Source organism: Chiloscyllium plagiosum, unplaced genomic scaffold (genome assembly GCF_037043375.1).
Source record: "Chiloscyllium plagiosum isolate Xiang-an unplaced genomic scaffold, Cpla_swu_hap1 HiC_scaffold_48, whole genome shotgun sequence".
In the NCBI taxonomy this organism is placed as follows: Eukaryota; Metazoa; Chordata; class Chondrichthyes; order Orectolobiformes; family Hemiscylliidae; genus Chiloscyllium; species Chiloscyllium plagiosum.
This window is the reverse complement of record NW_028270186.1, coordinates 35,987,178-36,009,040: the sequence shown is the minus strand read 5'-3', so window position 1 is coordinate 36,009,040 and position 21,863 is coordinate 35,987,178.

Here is a 21,863-nt window from a genome sequence, read left to right as displayed (position 1 = left end):
CCCTTGAGAATGTGCTGGCCAGCTCCTTGTTGAACGCTGCAGTCCACCTTCTGCTGTTGACCTCCAATGCCATTATGGAGGGAATCCCAGGATTCTGATCCAGCGACTGTGAAGGAGTTGTGATATATTTCCAAGTCAGGATGGTGAATGGCTTGGAGGGGAATCTAAAGATGATGATTTTTCCATACATCTGCAGCCTTTGTCCTTATATATAGATGTAGTCGTGATTGGGAAGATGGTCTCTGAGGATCTTTGGTGAATCATTTCATTGTAGCTTGTAGATAGTAAAACACTGCTGCTGCTGCTGAGCGTTGATGGTGGAGCATTGTGGATGAAGGGACAGTCCAACTGCTTGCCTTGTCCTGAATGGTATAAAGCTTCTTGAGTGTTGTTGTGGCTGCACTCAACCAGGCAAATTGGGGGTAGTCTATCACACTTCTGACCTATGCATTGTAGATGATGGACAGACGTTTGGAAGTCAAGATGTGAGTTACTCGCCACAGTATTCCTAGCTACTGACCTGCTCTTGTAGTTACTGTGTTTATGTGACGAGACCACATCTTTTTGAGCGAGATTACCTATCAAGACTTTGATACTGGGGGATTCAGTGAGAGTAACACCATTGAATGCCAAGGACCAGGTCAGACTGTATTTTATTGGTGATGGTCACGGTCTGGCATTTGTGTGGCCTGAATAATACTTGCCACTTACCAGCCTAGATACTGTCCAGATCTTGTCGCGTTTGAACATGGACTGCTTCAGTATCTGAGGAGCCAAACATTTTGCAGAATATTGTACTATCATTGGCGAATATCCCCACTTCTGACCTTAAAATGGAGGGAAGATCACTGATGAAGCAGCTCTGAAGAGGTTTTCGGCAACTGCTCGACGGACTCCTACAGATTTGGAGCTGAGTTGACTAACCTTTATCAACCATGACCATCTTCCTGAGTGTCAGGTATGATTCTAACCAACGGGGAGTTTGCCCCTGATACCCATTAAATGCAGTTTTGCTAAGGCCCTTTAATGCCGCACATGGTCGAAGGCAACCTTGTTTTAAAGGACTGTCACTCTCACCCCATCTCTGGAATTCATCTCTTTTGTACATATTGTAACCTAGGTAATGAGGTCAGGAGCTAAGTGGCCCTGGTGGAGCCCTAACTGGGCGTCATTGACCAGGGTATTGCTGAGCACGTGCTGCTTAAAAGTACTGAGACCTTCCACCACCTTTCTGATGATCGAGAGTAGACTGACAGTGTGGGAATACCATCATCTTTCGTTTCCCCTCCAAGCCATTCACCATCCTGACTTGGAAATATATTTGCTTTTTGTAAACAGGAGATACTTGGGGTAATTTTCCACATAATCGCTGAAAGCCATTGTTGTAACTGTATTGAAACTGTTTGGCGTGGGGAGTGGCAAGTTGTGAAGCACAAGTTTTCAGTACTATTGCCAGAATGTTGTCAGAGTATTGATTCTTTGGAGTATCCAGCATCTCCAACCGTTTCTGGATATCACGTGGACTGAATCGAATTGGTTGCTGACTGGTAATTGAATCGCTGAGGACCACTGAAGGAGGCCGAGATAGGTCATCCACTCAGCACTTCTGACTGAAGATTGTTGCGAATGCATCAGCCTTATCTTATACACTGAAGTGCTGGGCTCTTCCATCATGGAGGAAGGGTTTCTTTGTGGAATCTCTTCCTCCAGTGAATTGTTTAATTGTCCCCAACGTTTCTCGACTAGATGTGGAAGGACTGCAGAGCTTAGATCTGATCCTTTGCTTGTGGGATCACTTAGCTCTGACTCTCACTTACTGCTTATGCTGTTTGGCGCACAGGTTGTCCTGGTTGGTGGCTTCCCCAGGCTGACACCTCATTTTCAGGTATGCCCAGTGCTGCTCCTGCCATCCTGCACACTCCATTGAACCAAGGTTAATCCTCTGGATTGATAGTAATTGTTGTGAGAGGGATATACCAGGCCATGAGGTTGTGTGGGTGTATAGTTCTGCTCCTATAGATGAAACATAGCACCTTATGGACACCCAGACTTGAGCTGCTAGATCTGTTCGAAGTCTGTCCTATTTGGCACAGTGATAGTACCATCCAAGTTGTTGGAGGATATTCTCAATGTGCAAGTGTGACTGTCTCCACAATGACTATGCGGTGGCCACTCTTACCGATACAGTCATGGACAGATACTTCTGCAACCGGCAGATTAGTAAGGCTGTGGTCAATATGTATTTTCCTCTTGTCGGTTCCTTCACCATCTGCCGCAGTACCAGTCTAGCAGTTATATCCTTTAGGACCCGGCCAGCTCGATCAGTAATGCTGTAGCTGAGAAACTCTTGGAGGTGGACATTTAAATCCGCTGCCCAGAGTAGATCTTGCGTCCGTGCTACCCTCAGTGCTTCCTACAAGTGGTGGTCAGAATGGAGGAGTACTGCTTCATCAGTTGAAAGAGGCTGCACAATGGTAATCAGCAGGAGGTTTCCTTTCCCATGTGTAAACAAATGCCATGAGACATTATGGGATTAGGAGTCAAGAGCAATTCCCTTCCAACTGTATCCCAATGTGCCGCCACTTCTGCTATGTCCGTCCTGCTGATGAGACAGGAGATATCGTGGAAGGTGATGGGGAATGTGGGACATAGGCTAAAATGGATCATCCACTCAGCACTTCTGACTGAAGATTGTTGCGAATGAATTAGCCTTATATTTTACACTGATTTGATGGGCTCTTCCATCATGGAGGAACGGGTTATTTGTGAAATATCTTCCTCCAGTGAATTGTTTAATTGTCCCCAAGGTTTCTTGACGAAATGTGGAAGGACTTATACCTTACAGAATCATACCTTACAGACAATGTCAGGCTGTTGCTTGACGAGTCTGTTTATTTCTTTTCATTGTTTCCTGCCAGCTGTCCCATTCTAGAAACATGCCCATACATTAGCCCCAATCCACTCAGATTTGATTTTGCAAACTTTGCTTGGAGCTTTACCAATTTTTTTCTAAAAATCAAAATGTTTAACATCCATTGCTTCTCTTTCATTTGTCTCCCAGTCTGTTTCTCAAACATAATTCCCATTTCAAAAATTATGTTTGTGTTGTCTATGACCATTAATTTGAGCCCCAATAATTTATCGTAAACCATTTACTTACGATGTTCAATGTTGCACGTACTCTACCATTTTCCCACACCAGACTTGGTTTTCCTTATATTGTTTGAGATCTCTGTGAAGACAGAACGGAAGTAGTGGCTTCATAGTTCTGCCATTACCCTGTTCCCCATTCTCCATTCCCTGGTTTCAAACTGTCAGGAAACTGCACCTGTATCCTCATATTTCTCGCATTAACATAATTTAACAAGCTAATACAGTTCACTCTTATAACCCTTATGAATATAACTCTTCAGAAACCCATCAATTCCTGCCTTCCACACCATACACTCACAGGGGCATAGACTCTGTGCCAGCACGATCTATATTAGTCCCACTTTCCTACAGCAGGCCCGTAGCCTGGAATGTTATGACACTGTCAAGTGCTCGTCCAAGTACGTTTTAATGATTGTGAGGTTACCCGTGATAATTCCCCTCTCAGGAAGTAATCCCAGAACACAGCACCCTCCTGGTGAAAAATTTTAAATCCTCTCTCAACCTCAAACTTTTCACTTTAAAAGTGTGCTCCTTTGATTTTTACCTTCTGGCTAAAAGAAGCAGCTGCTGTCCTTGTCGCTTATAATCTTACCCGTCTGAATTATGGACCTCTCAGCTTTCTCTGCTCCAAAGTAAACAACCCGAGCTTATCCAGCCTCTCTCCATAGCTGATATGCTCCATCCCAGGGAACATCCTGGTGAATCACCTCTGCACCCTCTCCAGTACAATCACATCCTTCCAGGAATGTGGCTCCCAGATCTACATACAGTATTCCATTTTGGCCGAACCAAAGCCCTGTATTGCTCTTATAATCTACGCCCTGATTAGGAAACAAAACACCCAAGATCCAATTCTTAACTAGTCTATTAACCTGTCCAACCACATTCAGGGATGTGTGGAGAAGCACACTCTGAGGTTCCCAGTGTGCTGCCATTCATTGAGTCCCCTCCAGCCTGGTTCCTTCTCCCAAAGTGCATCACCTCATATTTATCAGGGTTACATTCTATCTGCCATGTATGTGCCCATCTGACCATTCCATCTGCATCTTCCTGTAACTTAAGGCCTTCCTCCTTACTGCAAGCCACCCAGTCAATCTTTATGTCAAACATACACTTATTTATCACACCTTCCCCACTCTTCACCTAGCCCCCTTCACATTCAAATCTATATTTTGTTATGAATAGCACAAACAAAAAGGGACACAGCACTGATCCCTGTGGTACACCAGGGGAAACTGGTCTCCAGTCACACAAGCAACCTTCTCTCACCACTCTCTGTATCCTACTACTCAGACAATTTTCGTTATAACCTGTCAAGTTACCCTTCATATTGTGAGATTTTACTTTATCTTTCAGTTTCCCAGGTGGAAATTTGTCAAAGGACTTCCTACAAAACTAAAGAATTGACCTCCTCAAACTAATTTAATCAAATCCATTGGATGTGACTTCCTTCTGATAAAGTCATGATGATTATCCCTGATCAGACCTTGTGACTCTGTTGGAGTTCGATATTCTCATCCCTATTTTATCCAATAGTTTCCTTAACAGTGATCTAATGCTCGCTCTTCTATAGTTCCCTGGACTATCTCCCACGCTTACTGTGAAGTGGAATCATATTAGCAGTTCTCCAGTTTTCTGGCACCTCCCCTATGGTCAGAAGTGAATTAAAATTTTCAGTCACGGTCTTTGTCCCTTGATCCCAACAGCCTCCTGTGATACCACTCATTCAGACATAGAGATTGGTCCAAATTTATACAGAACAAAGCCTCAAATCCTTTCTCGTATTTTATATCAATCTGTTCAAGAGCTTCCTAGTCCATATTCTTGAATTCTATACTTCTCCCAAGTAAAATAGATGTGAAGGTCTCATGTAACAATCCATCAATGTTCTCCAGTTTGACACACAGGTTGCCCCTTTGCTTTCTAATGGACACTAACTGTTTACTGATTATTCTGTTCGACTTGTCCGTGTAGAATATCGTGGAATTCTTCCTGATCTCGCCTACTTGTACTTCTCCATATCCTTCTGTTATTCAGTCCGCTCTATGTTTCTAAGTTTCACTGCAATCACCTCTCATGTTTTGAAACTCGAGATCACAGCCTTAGTTTCCACATCAGACAATCTTGCCACCTTATGGATTAATCTGGATAAAAGCTTTTGCAGTTCCTCTGTCGTCAATATATTCTTTCTTAGATTGGGACTCCAAACGGCACACAACACTCTAAGTGTAGTCTCATGAACACTCGATGCAACAGGTGCACGATATCCTCTATATGCTAATTATCTTCACATGAATGTAAACCTAATTTTTACTTTCCCATTTGTATAAATTCTTCCCAATACCTCTCGCTTTAACTTTTAGTATGAGATTACTGTGTGAATTCTATGAAAAAGAAAAGCTCATGAATATCCAACTCTACGTTATGCATTGGTTCTTCATTGCCTATGTTCTCAAGAATCATCTTCAAACCATTCTAAAAATATGTTTGCCACTTCTGGTTTTCCTTTCATCGGTACATTCTCACACTCCCCCAGTTATGTTATTACCTTCTATATATCTAGTAGTATGTTCTTTGTAATCGAGTCCAACAAATACATGACTGCGGATGACAAGATAACTGGTCTGTAGTTCACCATTCTCCAAATTCATCCTTTCTTAAACCATTGGATAATATTTATAGCCTTTGCCTTATCCAGTTTGGCTAAATGCCTTTCTGGAATGTGTCGGAAAATAAAGTGACAATCCACGATGCACTCAACAGGTCTATTGCTGCTTCCTCTGAAATTCTTGTATTAAGCACATCTAGTCTGTCAGATTTCTAAATACTCAATCCAGATTTATTTTCAAAGATAGGTTCAACACTGATAAGAATGATCTTAGACTTTACTTACACAGGTCCCATGGTCACTTGGTATTTCTGGAAGAATTTCTGGACATTCTTCCATGAAGATAGACACAAAGAAACTGTTTCTTGTCCCTGCGATTTCTCTGTTCTGTGTAATAAATTATCCTGAACGCACACCAACTGTTCCACATTTGGCCTTTTTTTTTAATACAGTGATTGACGCTTTTTAGCAGTCTTCATGTTTTTCTTTCGTTTGCACGCTTTTTCTCTTTTTGATTTTCTTCTCAGTTTCTTGATCATCATTTGGTCCTACATTTCTCTGAATCCACTGGCTTACTGCAACACTTGGCATTTTTCTAAGCTGCCTCCTTTCATCTAATAGGAAGACGAAGATGGGGTTGAAAGTGATCGTCGAGGGGAGGGTGGACCACATTGACAGGAAGGAAGGTGGACACATAGGAACGTTCAAAAGGGCGATGCTGACTTGGAAGTTTGGAGCGAGATAAGGTGGGATTTGGGAAAATGGGGAAATGGTGAGATCCACTATGACCCCCTGTGGTTGGAGGGTCCCAAGTCAGAAGAGGAGGCTTTCTTCCTCCAAGCTTCTGGTGGCTCTGGTTTGGTGATGGATCAGGTCCAGGGCCATCATATCCTTAGCAGAGTTGGAAGGGGAGTTAAAGTGCTCAGCTACAAGGCGATGGAGATGTTCAATGTGGCTGTCCCAGAGATGTTCTCTGAAATGATCCACAAGTTGACCACCTGCCTCGCCAATGTAGAGAAGACCACATTGTGTTTAAAGGATGCAGTCGATGAGGCGTTCTGTCTCCCTTAATCACCTATTACTTTCAACCCACCTTCATCTACCTATCACAATCCCATCTACCTCCCCCCACTGTATCCCCTTCTCATTTCTCTCTCAGCCCCCTTGGCCCAGACGTTTCTTTCCTGATGAAGGGCTTCTGCCCGAAACATCGATTCATTTGCTGTTAGTATGCTGCCTGACTGTGCTTTTCCAGCAACACACTCTTCGACTCTGATGTCCAGCATCTGTAGACCCCACTTTCTCGTCACACTTTCATGGCTGCATGTCTCAGATTTATAATGGTTACTTCAAATAAACCAAAAACTGCCGTGTACTCAAATAGCGTAAAAAAAAACAATACATTGTGGTAACTGTTCCCAAAATGTCCTTTCCAGCAAAAGTTTCAATTAGCTCTTCTGATCACTCAACACCAATTCCTAAATAACCTGATCTCCAGCTCGGTGCTCGACATAATGTTCACGTGGTCACGAAATCCATTTTTCCCAGCATCAGCATTCAATTGGGTTAACACAGTTTAGATATAATTTAAACAGTACATTATTACTGAAGTATCCACAAATGTGTATATCTCATTTCCTGTTTTATAACATGTCTAGCACTGGTATTGCAGCTTTGACTTAGATATATAACTCCCATTAATGTATGCTCCTCCTTTCTGTTTTTGCGCTCCACCTTACTAGATTCTGTGGAATCTGAGCGACGTGAGCTCTGGGGAGATTAATAGTGGATATCATCTCGCCACATCATTTATAATTTTCTCAAATTTTAATTTCTCCAGATCTCCCGTTATGCTGATGGTGTAGAGAAGGACAATTATCTTCTAACAATGCTCTATATTCCCCCAGAGAGCTGAGCATGCTCTAACCTGGGTGGGAAACGTAACAGGCTGGTGAAGTGTTGCTGATGCTGTACAGGGTCTTAGTGCGATTACATTTGGAGTAGTGTGCACAGATTTAATTTCTTCAATGGAGAAAGGATGTTGTTATATTGGAAGCAGCTCAGAGATGGTTCCCTCAGCTGATTCCTGCAATGAAGGTGCTAACTTATAACGATAAGATGATCAGCTTGACCCAGTAGCCATTGGAGTTTACAAAAAATAAGGATGATCTTATTTCAACATAGATGACAGAAGGAGTCAACAAGTAAAGCGAATTACACAGATATTGTGGCAATCCATTCCGTTCTCCAGCCTGTTACACAGGAACAACAGGAGGATATTCAGTCCTTCGCACCTGTTGCATCAAAACAGGACGAGGCTAGTCATCCCCTGGAGCCTGATATACATTTATAGAAGTAGGCCAATCAGCCACTCGAACCTATAACAGTAGGCCATGCTGCATCAGTATCCTGTTAAACAGCAACAGGATCAGTCCATTCAGCCTCCTCAAGTCTGTAACATCGGAACTGGAAGAGGTCACAAAGTGACAAGAGATTGCTACACTGGGATAACAGGAGGCCATTCAGACCCACCAAGTCTATTGCAAGGGAATTAGATAAGGATAAAAACTATCTGAGACTTCTTTCATGAAAAAGGAAGATGTAATTTAGACACGTGGTTGTTGTTTGGGAACAAGAGAAGACCAATCGATCCCTCGGTCCCATCTCCGGGATACATGAGGAGACCGTTCAGTATTTCCACCTGTTATGGAGAAGTATGAGAAGACCCATCAGCCCCTCAAAATGTTACACAGCAACAGGCTGATTCCATAATCTCCCAATCCTCTAAAGCATCAACAGGAGGAGGTCATTTTGGCCTTGGAGATGGCAACATGGGAACACCAGAAAGACGCCATCCCATCGAGTTTGTGCACCAGCAGGATGATGAGTCCATTCAGCCACACATGGCTCTTACACAGCATTTGGAGCTGTGTAAAAGTTTGCCCATTAAATAGGAATTCAATGAAAACGCAAATGCTTTCGTAAGGGAAGAACTTATAATAATGGTAAACATTAGGGACTAAAGTGTAAGAATAAACTATTGTAATTTAAGGAAAATTGTTAGAGTCCATTGTTCAGACCACTTGCAAAGTTAAACCACAATTCGTCAGAGTCAACATGGTTTTACGAAATCGTGTTTGAATTGTTTGCTTGAGTTATTTGAAGATGTCGCAAACAATATGGATCGTCGGAATCCTGGTGATGGAACATATCTGGTCTTCCTGAACGCATCGGATATGTCGCTTCTACAAAGAGTTAGTGGTAAGATCAGACAATATGGGTTTAGGAGTAATTTATTAGCTTGCATGAAGGATTGGTTAACCAACAAAATGGAGTCAGATGGTATAAATGTGTCATTATCTTTTGGCAAATGCAATTTGTGGGGTGCCATTGATTTCAGTTCTCATGCCTCAACCATTTGCAAACGATGGTATTACTGTACTCAGTTGATGGGATAGAAAATACGGTGCCACATTTTCAGATGACACTAGCATTGGTAGGAAATTAATTCGGAAAGATGATGCAAGAGATTTAAAACTATAAGCATACTTTGGATGAATGGGCCAACGTTTGGCAAGGAAACCTAAAGTGAATAAATATGGGCTATTCAAGTTGGACAGTATAATAGACAGACAAATTATTATCTAAATGGAGATAAAGTTCAAAGTGTTTCGGTGCAGAGGGAGCTGGGTGTCTGCTTGCATATCACAGAAAACATGCCTGCGGGTACTGCAAGTAATGAGAAATGCAAGCATAATTTCAGCGTTTATTTATAAAAGCATAGAGTAGAAAGGTAGGGAGTGTTGGTGCAGCTATGCAAGGCATTAGTGAGGCTGTACTGGAGTACAGTTTGGGTGTCCTGCAGAATTAGGTGTTTCCATTGGAGGGAATTCATAAGAGCTTCATTAGATTGATTCCATATTTGAGGTGTTTGTCTTATGAAGAGAAATTGAGCAGGTTAGGCCTATACTCTCGAGTTTATAAGAATGAAAGGAGATCTCATTGAGGTTTGTAAAATGCTAAAAGTAATTGTATATGTGGAGTGGATTTTTTTCACGTGTCGCAATCTACAACAAGAGACTAGAGTTTTAGAATGGAGAGATAGCAGGAAAGTGGAACTGAGGCCGTGTAGACATCAGCCTCATCGAGGGGTTGGATTCCTCACAGATGCTCCTTGTTCTTATTCAACTCTTCTACTGTCTTGGGCAGGAATGGGTGAGGAATGTGTATCATACAAGATGCAGGCACTCAGGATAAATCAGTCACAATCAGTTAGAGAGAACGTAACCAGTGAGGTCACACAGTGACCAGCTCTGGGTTCTCAACCATATACCATCTATATTAATGATCAGGACGATGGAACAGATATACAGATGCTGCATTTGGTGATCTCGCTGTGGTAAGCAAGAGATTAAATTATCAAGAGAAGTTGGAGAGTCTGCAAATAGATTCAGAGAGGTAAAGGCAATAGATAATAGTTAGGAAGGTGGAAGTTAAGATGATATAAAATGTCATTTCTTCTACAGGAATAATAGAAAGCAATGTGTTCCTGAAACGGAGAGGGATTACATGTCTTATTGATACTGTGTACTCGGGGGTTCACTCAGATCCGTTCAGAAATGGGCGGTTTTGCTCCATCCCTGACCGTCATCTCCCAGACACTCCAAGTGACCCTTTTGCTCTCTGTACACATGGAATACTTTGATGTGGTTGATGGGGATGGTGTTTTGAAACGTGCATCAAGGGGACGTAAATTATCCAACATATATTCAATTCTTTCTACATGAAAACGATGACGATGGGAATGGCTGACTGCTTCTGAATGAAGAGGCCGTGACTGCTGCCAGGGCAGGGGATATTCACCAAGATGATGTACTGTGCACGGACACACGGTAACATTAATAGAGATTGAGAGAGAGCTCCTTCAGTTCCTCTACCTCTCCCCATTGACATGGATATCCTGCAGATGCCATTTACACCATCGGGAATTCCACTACATCGAATACACCCAGCAGCTCTCTGCTGAGGGAGAAACAGTGCTTCTCATCCATCATATATATCCTCCATCATCGAATGGTTAACATTGATGTTGAGATACTGGGAAATGATGGATATGTCGCTTAGTCCTGCCTGAAAAGTTCTGGATCATATAAGCTGAATGAAACAATGACCCGAACAGCCACTGGCAGCACCATCCTCCCACTGGTGTGCAGCTGCAAGTCGTGTTGAAGCAGGTGGCACCATTCTATGATCAGCTCCTTGTTCAGTCAGGACCCCTCCCACTCTGCTCCTGGGTCAAGTGGAGCTTGGGAAGCTGGTCGTGGATAATCCGGGGTGGATACAGCAGATCCCTTTCCCCACACACACTAACTGTGTGGTTTCAGCGCTTCCACTATCTGCAGTTTCTGCTCCATTTGTTGTTCATGTTGCAGACTCAGATGTTGTAACTACAGTCCCCATTCTCCATCTAGAGTTGGGTCGCCAAATCCTCAGGTCTCCCTGAATGTCTGAGGTAACGTACAGCACATCCTCCAGCAAACCATCCCCAGCCTCTCAACTAAATATTCAAATACAGGAGCCAGTCAGAAACCCCTCGGTATAAGTGTTGTGATCCAGACCAGATCCCATCAAAATATTCAAAGAATGCTGCTTAGACCCAAATCTTTCTTTATTTTGAATGTATTTGGGAAGTGTGCCTTACAGATATGTTGTGACTGGTCAAAGAACTCGATATTAAGCAAAATATAATCTATTCAAATGCTTTAGTTAAAATACAATCAAAGAAAGGAACATTTCGGGATGGCTTATATGTTGGAACACTTACACAAACAATAGATACCGTACCTTCTTGGGTTACACCGCTTGGCACAAAGATATATTCAAATACAGACCCTGACAGCAGTTTTCCAATCCAGGGGGAAACAACATCAACAGAGATCAACAGAGATTTCCAACCTTTTTGGGATCCCCAGCAGCTTCTGAATGCTGCAGCAAAAAATAAAATGAGATACCCTGGTCTGGGAGAGCTGGCCACTGCCCTTCCATCGTTACCACCGTTTCAATAAAACCTAAAATCTCAGTTATTTACTTAAGCTGTTTTCAGACAGACGTTCTGCACCTCTGCCTTTAAAACCTCTCTTCAAAAAAAAACCCAAGAGAAACTAACAGTGATAGAATTCTCACAACTCCATATGTAATACAATAATCAGTCAATATACAACGGTGGATTCATTTTAGACCTCCTAATCTTCCTCTATTAGTAGACTGAAATACATATATATTACTTAGAATGTGAGCATATAAATGTTCACAACTAGTTTCGATTTCAGGCATTTTATTCCTGCCAAGTCTCCACAACGTGTCAAAACCTAGGTTTTATCGCCATATCATCTGTATAATGTCAATCTGAATGACAGCAACAATAAGCTCAATCGAAACAGATTGGTATTTTTCTCCCTAGACATCTGCAGAAACTTCAGCCGGTCACGATCAGTGATAAAGGTTTGTCTCATGTATGTTATTCGCAATTTAAATGCTGAAATGTTGTAACACCAACACTCAGCTCAAGGCCTCCTTCCCCATTGTGAAATATATCTGTTGATATTTCCACTGGACACTCCAAACTCACGTTACATAACGGAGCACTTCTCATCTCTCCAATTGTCCTGAAATACATAGCTCCTCGTGTCTAAGCATAAAAGAGTTACATACTTCTGTACATCTTAATGCTCTAACCTCTTCACCCGCTATTCCTGGCCTATGCCAGTTAATCTTACTCTCACAGGTATATGTTTTAAGAAGATCTCACACATTTTTCACAACCTCTCAAAGAAACCAATCTTTGATTTCTGAACCCAATCATCATCAGCAGCCATTTTTAAACTTGCCATTTTAACTCTCTGCTCTTCCACCCGACTTCTCACGACTGCAGGAAGTGGATTGTTGAAATTCACCAAAATAAGAATCTTTCTAACAGTGTCATAGGTTTGCTCTGTTTTTAATACCCTTACCCACCTATCAAAATTACTTTGTTTGATCCTTTCAAACTCAATGTGCGTTTAACCAGGGACCATTTTTAAGATTCCTCAAACACTGTCTGTAGGCTTCTGGCCCAAGCTCATATGCATTTCAGATAGCTTTCTTCACCACTCCATACCAGCCAGATACCTCCTCCGATAGGGATGCAAATACCTATCAGCTTAGTTTGGAAAAAGTAAATCCACATGATCACTGGTCACTGCATTTGTTTAGCCACTTTCTCAAATGAAATTCAAAAGGCTTCCCAATTCTTGTCATCAAATTTAGATAATGCCTGGATGTATTTAAACAGAACCCCATTAGACCATTGGTTACAAAAGGGTTGTTCAACCTCACTATCCTCCTCATCCCGCCGACCGTCTGCCTTCGACTCCGCCTTCTTGTCAACTTTCCTTTCTAACTGTTAACTTTTTAAGTTGAAACTCTCTGCTTTTCTTCTGTCCCTTTCTCTCTTTCTTCTTCATTTCTTTTTTTTATTTCTACTTTTCATTATAATTCAAACTGTTTCAATTCCTTCTCATACTCAAAGTGCCTTATTTGAAATTGAATTTCAGCCGTTTCCAAAGAGTCTGATGGCAGTTCTACCAAATGTAATTGCCGAGCTATAACAAATTATCTCTCATTTTCTCACAGACAAACGCAACCTCAACTCCAGCTAGTCTGTCAATTCCTACAGCTTTGCCTTCATTACCTTTTTTAAAACCGCCAACTTCACTTCCGCCACACCCAGTTAATGACTGAAAGAATCTTTATATACAAACCATTATTTAAATCATCCGAATTCACACACACAACAAAAGACACTAACAGCTTCCATACACGACCTTTGAACGCAATAATCTCCCGGTGCATAATCTCCAGTGTCTGCATGACCTTATTCTGGATTCTCTGGTTTCCTCCCACAATCCAAAAGTGTGCATGTAGGTAAATTGCCCATGCTAAATTGTTCATAGTTTTCAGGGATGCGTGGGTTAGGAGCATTAGTCGGGGAAAATATGTAATGATAGGGTAATGGAATGGGTCTGGGTTGGTTACTCCTCGGAGGGTCGGTGTGGACTTGTTGGGTCGAATGGTCTGTTTGCATACTGTAGGGATTGTAATTCTCAACACAATTTGGTATTATCGATTTAGAACCAGACAAGAGACCCCAGTTTGCAATAGACCAACCAGACTGCCTCAAACTATTTTAAGAAGGTAGCTTGGATGACAAACCATTGATATTTTAAAGGTAGATGTGAAGTAGGTGTTCCAGATGTGATGTTACTAATCACACTAGTCACCATTAAGCAAAACGCAATATATTTAAACACTCTAATGAAAATCCATTCAATATGACGAGAAATTTAGAATAATTAAACTATTGGAAATCTTAGAGGAGAAAATGAGGTCTGCAGATGCTGGAGATCAGAGCTGAAAATGTGTTGCTGGAAAAGCGCAGCAGGTTAGGCAGCATTCAGGGAACAGGAGAATCGACGTTTCTGGCATAAGCCCTTCTTCAGGATTGGAAATCTTAACGGAATAATGGATACAGTACCTTCTACAGACGAACTGTTCCAATACACTAATATCCCATAAACACACTCCTTGGCAAAAAGGTACATTCAGACATTAATTCTTGCATACAGCTCTCCAATCCGGGAGGAATCAGCATCAAGTCAGGTGTCAGAGAGAGTAGCAGTGGAGATACGTTACTAGGCCGTTGTTTCTCCTATTTATTAAAAACTCTAAAAGCGTCGTAAGTTATTTACTTGAGCCGTTTTCAGTAGGCTCTTTGGCGTTTAAGATTTCTTATTTTAAAAAAAAGTAGAAAATAACTTTTTTTAAAATAACCGCATTGTCACACAATTTAGATGCCTTGTCCTTTACTCTCAGGGCTTTCTCGTGCTACTGATCGCAAGGTAGCCCCGAGAGAGACAAATACAGGTACAGACCAAGTTACAAGGATGTGTCTGTTAACTTCTGAAACACCCCTGCCCATGGACCATCACATGGGTCGTATCGGGAAGTGAACAACAGCCTGACGCACACCATTTCACTGTTTCTCAGCTTCACAATGATTGCACTCGACACACTGGGGAGCCAAAAACAAAGGCCAGGGAAAGAGACAGATGAACAGAAAGATTCACATTAAACAGACAGTTACTTAACTGAAAATATGTTGTGGAAGTATGGGAAGAAAGACAGACAGTGGGACTAACTGTAGAATTGAGATCTTCGACAGAAAACTTACAAGATTGAGAACATTGAATAAAGGCGTTGTCGAATGCGAAACTCATTGTTTGAGAAGGAACGCACAAGGAGTAAATTATTTTAAATAAGAACAACTATCAGGCATTTTGTTAATCGACAGAGAGAGAACGAGAGAAGTTTCATGGACAGATGACATAAAGTGTTTGAGAATGTCCAAATAAAGGAATTGCCAATCACAATAGCAATATACATCGGCATACACATGAATTACAGATGGATGGGAGTTTCGTGTGAATTCGGATCAGATTGGTGGCACAGTGGTTAGCACTGCTGCCTCACAGCGCCTGAGACCCGGGTTCAATTCCCGACTCAGGCGACTGACTGTGTGGAGTTTGCACATTCTCCCCGTGTCTGCGTGGGTTTCCTCTGGGTGCTTCGGTTTCCTCCCTCAGTCACAAAGATGTGCAGGGTCAGGTGAAGTGCCCGTAGTGTTAGGTAAGGGGTAAATGGAGGGGTATGGGTGGGTTTCGTTTCGGCGGGTCGGTGTGGACTTGTTGGGCCGAAGAGCCTGTCAAATTTAATCTCAATTTGCTTCGGCAGGTTTGAAGCCGGAGCGTCAGCGGCAGATTTTTGGCTTCCTTAAGCCTGTATTTCATAGCTCAAGGTTCAAACAGGGGATGGAATAAACCAGTGAGATATATTCTGGAGTGGTGAGTATTTCAAGTTAGAAATGGTCAGGATATGGTGTCATGAATCAGCTCATGGTCAAAGGGATCAGCCACAGTTGTGACTTGTCTGCTTCAGCCGCAGATATTGGCCAGGGATGGGAGGGAAACAGTCAAGAAAGTGGAGTTTGTAACCAGAACAGTAGAGAATGATCTCCATGCTGTTAATACTTCAATAACAAGGGCAATGATACAATAAATTGTCGTTCTCCACTGAAACTGAGTAGGTCAACATAGACACCCATGAGTTATAATGTCAGAGCAGAGAGGGAGACAGTAATTGAACACATTAATTGATGTAGTTAGCAGTAGTCTGTAGAGTGAATCTATGGATTGAGAGTTTCAACAGGAAGATAATAAGGACAAGAAGTGTAGACTATATGAAAGAACAGTAATACAGTCATAACTGGATTATAGAAAGAAAAATCTGGACAGTGACGCTTACCAGGAATACCGACGATAGCCAGGAAAGGATAATAAAAATATTGAATAATGAGAAGAACGTAATAGATTCGCAATGATAATGGCCACCAATTAAATGCAGAAAGATACCAAACATAAATGGATAAACTCCTGTCTATTGTTGGAACATGCCAGTCTAATATTCCAAGATTATAATACATTATTGGAACATTCCAGTCTAATGTTCTCAGACTCTGATCCATTGTTGGAACATTCCAATCTAATGTTCTCAGATTCAGATCTCTCCTCCCCCTCTCTCCAAATCTGCTGATCCCTGTCAGTGCTGTCAGTGATGTTCCCGCCCATGTTATGGGATAACACATTGAACGTCGCCCATTTATCTTTTTTGAAGATGGAAACCCTCCACTGGATTAATTAGAATCCATTAGCATTAATCACAGTCACTGAACAAAAACTGGGAAACTGAGCAAAGGCTACGATAACGGATGAATGGACACCGCACAACAATCAACAGACAGGAGGGTTCCCTCCCAGTTGGGGAACACTTCAGTGGTCTAGGATATTCAACCTCAGACATTCTGGTGACCATCCTCCAAGGCGGACTTCAGGACAGGCAGCACCGAAAAGTGGCCGAGAAGAGGCTGATAGCTAATTTCGATACACATAGGGAGGGCCTCAAACGTGACCTTGGCTTCATGTCACATTACAGGTGACCACCATTGAAATATATATACACACACAGACACTCCTATACACACACATACATATGGATATGCATGTACGCAGTCACGCACACAGACACTCACACACATCCTTAGAAACACACACACTCCCACACTCACACGGCACTCTCTCAGAGATTTAGACCACTCTACATTCATGCACACACATATACACTCTCTCTCACTGATCGTCAAAATCCCCCAGCCCAGTCACGCACACGCACTCCCACACTCACAGATGCACCCCGTCACAGACTTAAGACACTTTACATCACTACACAAATATATACATTCTCTCTCACACTCACAACCCCCCAACCCAGACAGACACAGACACACATATACAAACCGACAAAGATCCGCATGCACACATATATTTTGTGGGGTGAATGTGTACTTGCAGAGTTACATTGTAGTTTGCTCAAAAAATGCATGAATTCATGTAAAACTCTGAGCTCAAAAACTGTATGGTTTCATGTAAAACTCTGTTATCTCACTTTTCAGATTAGAATCAATCTAAACATCATGGCATAGAAAGAGAACACAGGGGGATAACACCTTCAATATATTTTCTAGCTAAAACTCCCTGTTACAGCTAACCTGAGAATGCAACATTTTTAAAAAAAAGTGTTGTGATTTACACATGGAAGAAGTGAAACTATCATGGTATTCGAGCAGATGAAAGACCCAACAGATAATCAAGGTATTTTTCAATGTATAATTTCAGTTACATCACACTGTAAATCTTTTCTATAAATTGTGTGCCTTAGCAGTGTGTCTTGCACTATCATCTGATGAAGGAGCGGCGCTCTGAAAGCTAGTGTGCTTCCAATTAAACCCGGTTGGACTATAACCTGGTGTTGTGTGATTTTGAACTTTGTACATCCAAGTCCAACACCGGCATCTACAAATCATGACTGAGCTAACAGGCTCAATTGACCAGTTCCACACATCACTTTTCATATAACTACAAAAGAGAACATTTACTGGATTTGGATGTAATGAATAATAAAAAATGGAATGGACAATAAATCTTTAAATCTTTTTTTAAACTTGGATATGAGAGTATTAACAGAACACTGCAGGGGTCTATATATGTTCTACTCTGTTTATGAAAGAAGCAGTTATAAAACATCAGATCGGTTGCATAAAGAAAGGTCGGGTGGGCAAGTTTCTAGATTCCTTATTGACCAGTGTGAGGCTACTTCTGGTTTTAAGTGCCCTGCTACCAAATCCTTTCATAATCTTGAGACAGAGCATTGAGAATGCTGCTCTGCAACAGGCCGAAGCAATTCTGTCCCTATGGGCCCCTTAAAGAGGGATAATAGAAAGCCATTCAGCCCATATTAGCCTGTTGCTACTTGAAAAGCTGGAAATCTAGAATATTGGCACATTTTGCCAACAAGGAGAAAGTGAGGACTGCTGGAGATCAGAGCTGAAAAATGTGTTGCTGGAAAAGGGCAGCAGGTCAGGCAGCATCCAACGAGCAGGATAATCGACGTTTCGTGCTTTTTCAGCAACACATTTTTCATCACATTTTTCCAACAGAATCATTCAAAACAAAGAGATGTGTCGCTGTAGCTTTATGAGGCGTTACTGAGTGGGCACCGGGAATACATTGTGTTGGTTATGTTTCTGAAACTGAGAAGGGATGGACCTCCACCAGATACAGTTTAACGGCCGTTCGTCGTTCACGGACTGCTGTCTCATTTAATGTCTCGAGTCTGTTACACAAAGACAGAAGGAGGCCATTCAGCCTTTCCAGTATATTACAAACAGCGACGAGGAGCCCATTCAGCCTCTCGAGCCAGTTACAGAGGGGCAGGAAGTGTTTGTTTAACGTTCTGTTACGCATAAATATTAGTTTTAAATTAGTTGTGGAATAGGAAAGACCTGATGTAAACATTAAAGTTCTAACTTTGAATAAGGCCAATTTTGAAAGTGTTCGGCGAGCCCTGTGAAAGGCTAATTGGAATACACTACTCGCAGGTAAAGGGATGGTTGGAAAATGCAAGGCCATCAAAACGTGGTTTCAGAGAGTCCAGAGCCAACATGTTCCTATTAGTGAGAGGGGCAAGGCTGGTGTTTGCAGGGAATGCTGGATGGGTAGATATACTGATGCTCTGGTCAAGGTCAGGAAGGAGGCACATGTCAGGGTAAACAGAGCTGAGATCAAGTAAATCCCGAGAGGTGTATAAGGGCAGAAAGTGCATAGTCAATGCGGAAATCTAGCCCGAAAAATGTGGACATGAGATGGCTTTCGAAATAGGGTTAACGAGGCATTGAAGAAATTCTACAAACAATTTAATGGTAAAAGATTAACTAGGGGGAGAACATGGCCCCTTAAAGATCAGTACGACTACGTATGTGTGGAACCACCCCAGATTGGAGGGTAACGAAACAAAAATTTCTCCACAGTATTTAATGAGGACGAGGTTACAAGAGCCAGAGAATGAATAAATATATAGTGATACATTGAAAGGTATCTAAATTACAAGGGGATGTTTGACATTTTAAAACACATTAATGTGAACAAATCCCTGGGACCTGATCAGTTGTACCCCAAATATTTGTGGGAAGCTGGGAAAGAGATTGGTCAGAATTTTGTTGATATATTGGTGTCATTGATTTCCACAGGTGTGGTGTCAAAAGACTCGAGGACAGCTAACATAGTGTCATTATTTAAAAAGTAAGGAAAAAAAAACAGTTAACTATAGATCGGTGAGCCTGACGTCAGTGGTGACTAAATTGTTGGAGGGGATTTTGTTAGAAAGGATGTACATGCATTTGAAAAGACAAGGACTGAAGAGGGTTTTGTACATTGAAGATCACGTCTCACTGACTCGGTGAAATCTTTTGAGGAAGTGATGAAGATGTTTGATGAAGGCAGGCCAGTGGATGATATCTTTATGGAATTCAGTAAGATTACCAAAATGTTCTACTTGGTAGACTGGCTAGCAAGGTTAGACTTCCTTGGATCCAGGGAGTACTCGCCATTTAGATCCAAAATTTTCTTGAATATTGGAGACAGGGCGTGACAGTGGACATTTGTTCATTAAACGTGGAGACCTGTGACCAGTGGCGTGCCGCAAAGATCAATAATGGATCCACTGCCGTTTGTCACTTGTACAAATCATTTGCATTTGAGTATATGAAGTATGGTCAGTAAGTTTGGAGATAATACCAAATTTGATGGTGTAGTCGACAGTGAAGAATGATCTCTCAGACTATAATGGGACCTTGTTTAGGTGAACTGAGGAGTGGCAGATAGAGTATATTTTAGTTACATGTGGGGTGTTGCATTTTGGCAGACAAATCAAGGCAAGACATATAGGTAGTGCCCTGTCGAAAGCTGCCAAAGAAGGAGAACTCCATAGAAATTATCGAATTCCTACAGTTAGGAAACATGCTTTTCGGCCCATCGAGGCCACAGCGAACCTCTAAACAGTATCCTACTGTACAAATACCTGCCCTATCCATCTGAGCCTGCATTTCCCATGGCTAATCCACCTCCCCTACACATCCCTGGGTAGGGTGCACAATTTAACATGGCCAATCTACCCTTATCTGTATATCCTTATACTGTCTGAATAAAACATAGCACACGGAGGAAACTCACGCAGACACGAGGAGAATGTTCAAACGCCACACAGCCAGTCATGCACGGATGGAATTAAACCCAGGTCGCTACCCTGTGAGGCAGTAAAGCTAGACTAGTGGTGCAGGATCTCCGTTCCTTGAACGTGCTGTTACAGGTAGACAGCGCAGTGAGGAAGGCACTTGGTGATCTTCCCTTTAATGGTGTGTGCTTTGAGTCGAAGCATTTGCATGATATGTTAAATATGTACAGGACATTGGTTTGGACATTTTTGTAATATTCTCTTTAATTCTGGTCACCCTGCTGTAGGAAAGGTGTTGTCAAACTTGACAGAGTGAAGAAGAGATTTCAAAGAATGTTGCAGGTATTGGAGGGTCCGAGTTACAGTGAGAGTTTGAATAGTTTGGGACTATTTCAAGTGTTGAGCCTGAGGGGGGACCTTAAAGGGGTTTATAAAATCATGAGGGGCATAGATAAGGTAAACAATCAATGTATTTTCCCAGGATAGACAAGTCCAAAATTACAAGACAAAGGTTTAAGGTGAAGGAGAAAGATTTAAAAAGGGACATGAGGGACAACATTTTCACATAGAGACTGCTGTGTGTATGGATTGAACAGGCCAAAGATGTGGTGGAGGCAAGTACATTTACACCATTTAAAAAGCATTTGGATGGATATATGTTTGGGAAGTGTGTAGAGGGAGATGGGCCACCTGCGGGCAAGGGGGACGACATTGATTTAGGATATTTGGCGGTATGGATGACCAGACCGAACGATCTTTTTTCCTTGCGGTACATCTCTGTGAGTCTATTCAGTGTATAACAGGGAAACAGGAGGAGGCTATTCAGCATCTGAATTCTGCCAATTGTTTGCTCAATTACAAAAATACATCATTCATAATTTGATGGTGTTTTACAGAAACAGGAGAAATACCTTTAGTCAAGAAAAGCTGTGAAGAATGTGAAGAGACCATTCAGTCCCTCACCTCAAATCCACAGGAGCAGCAGGTGAGCATGAGCTATTGGAACCTGTTCCTCAGGAGCAGGAGGAGGACATGTATTTTCACAAACTTGTGATCAAGAGGGAATCATTCAACTGCTAGAAACTGGGACACACGGACAGGAGACTCAACTGTTCGAGACTGGGACACAGGGACAGAAGGCAGTCACCCAACTGCTCAAAACTGGGGCACAGGGAAGTCTGGAGGCTACTGAGGCAGGATGATCCTGTTACGCAGGGACAGGAGGAGGTGACTCACTCCCCACCAGAATGGGACACTGTGGGAGAAGGAGAGTTTGCTTGGAACAAACAGAAATATATGAATAAACTGCCCCAACATTCACTAAGACCACGGCTGATCTAATGGTGATTCCCACATTCCACTTTACGGAGACTGTCCTCTCTGT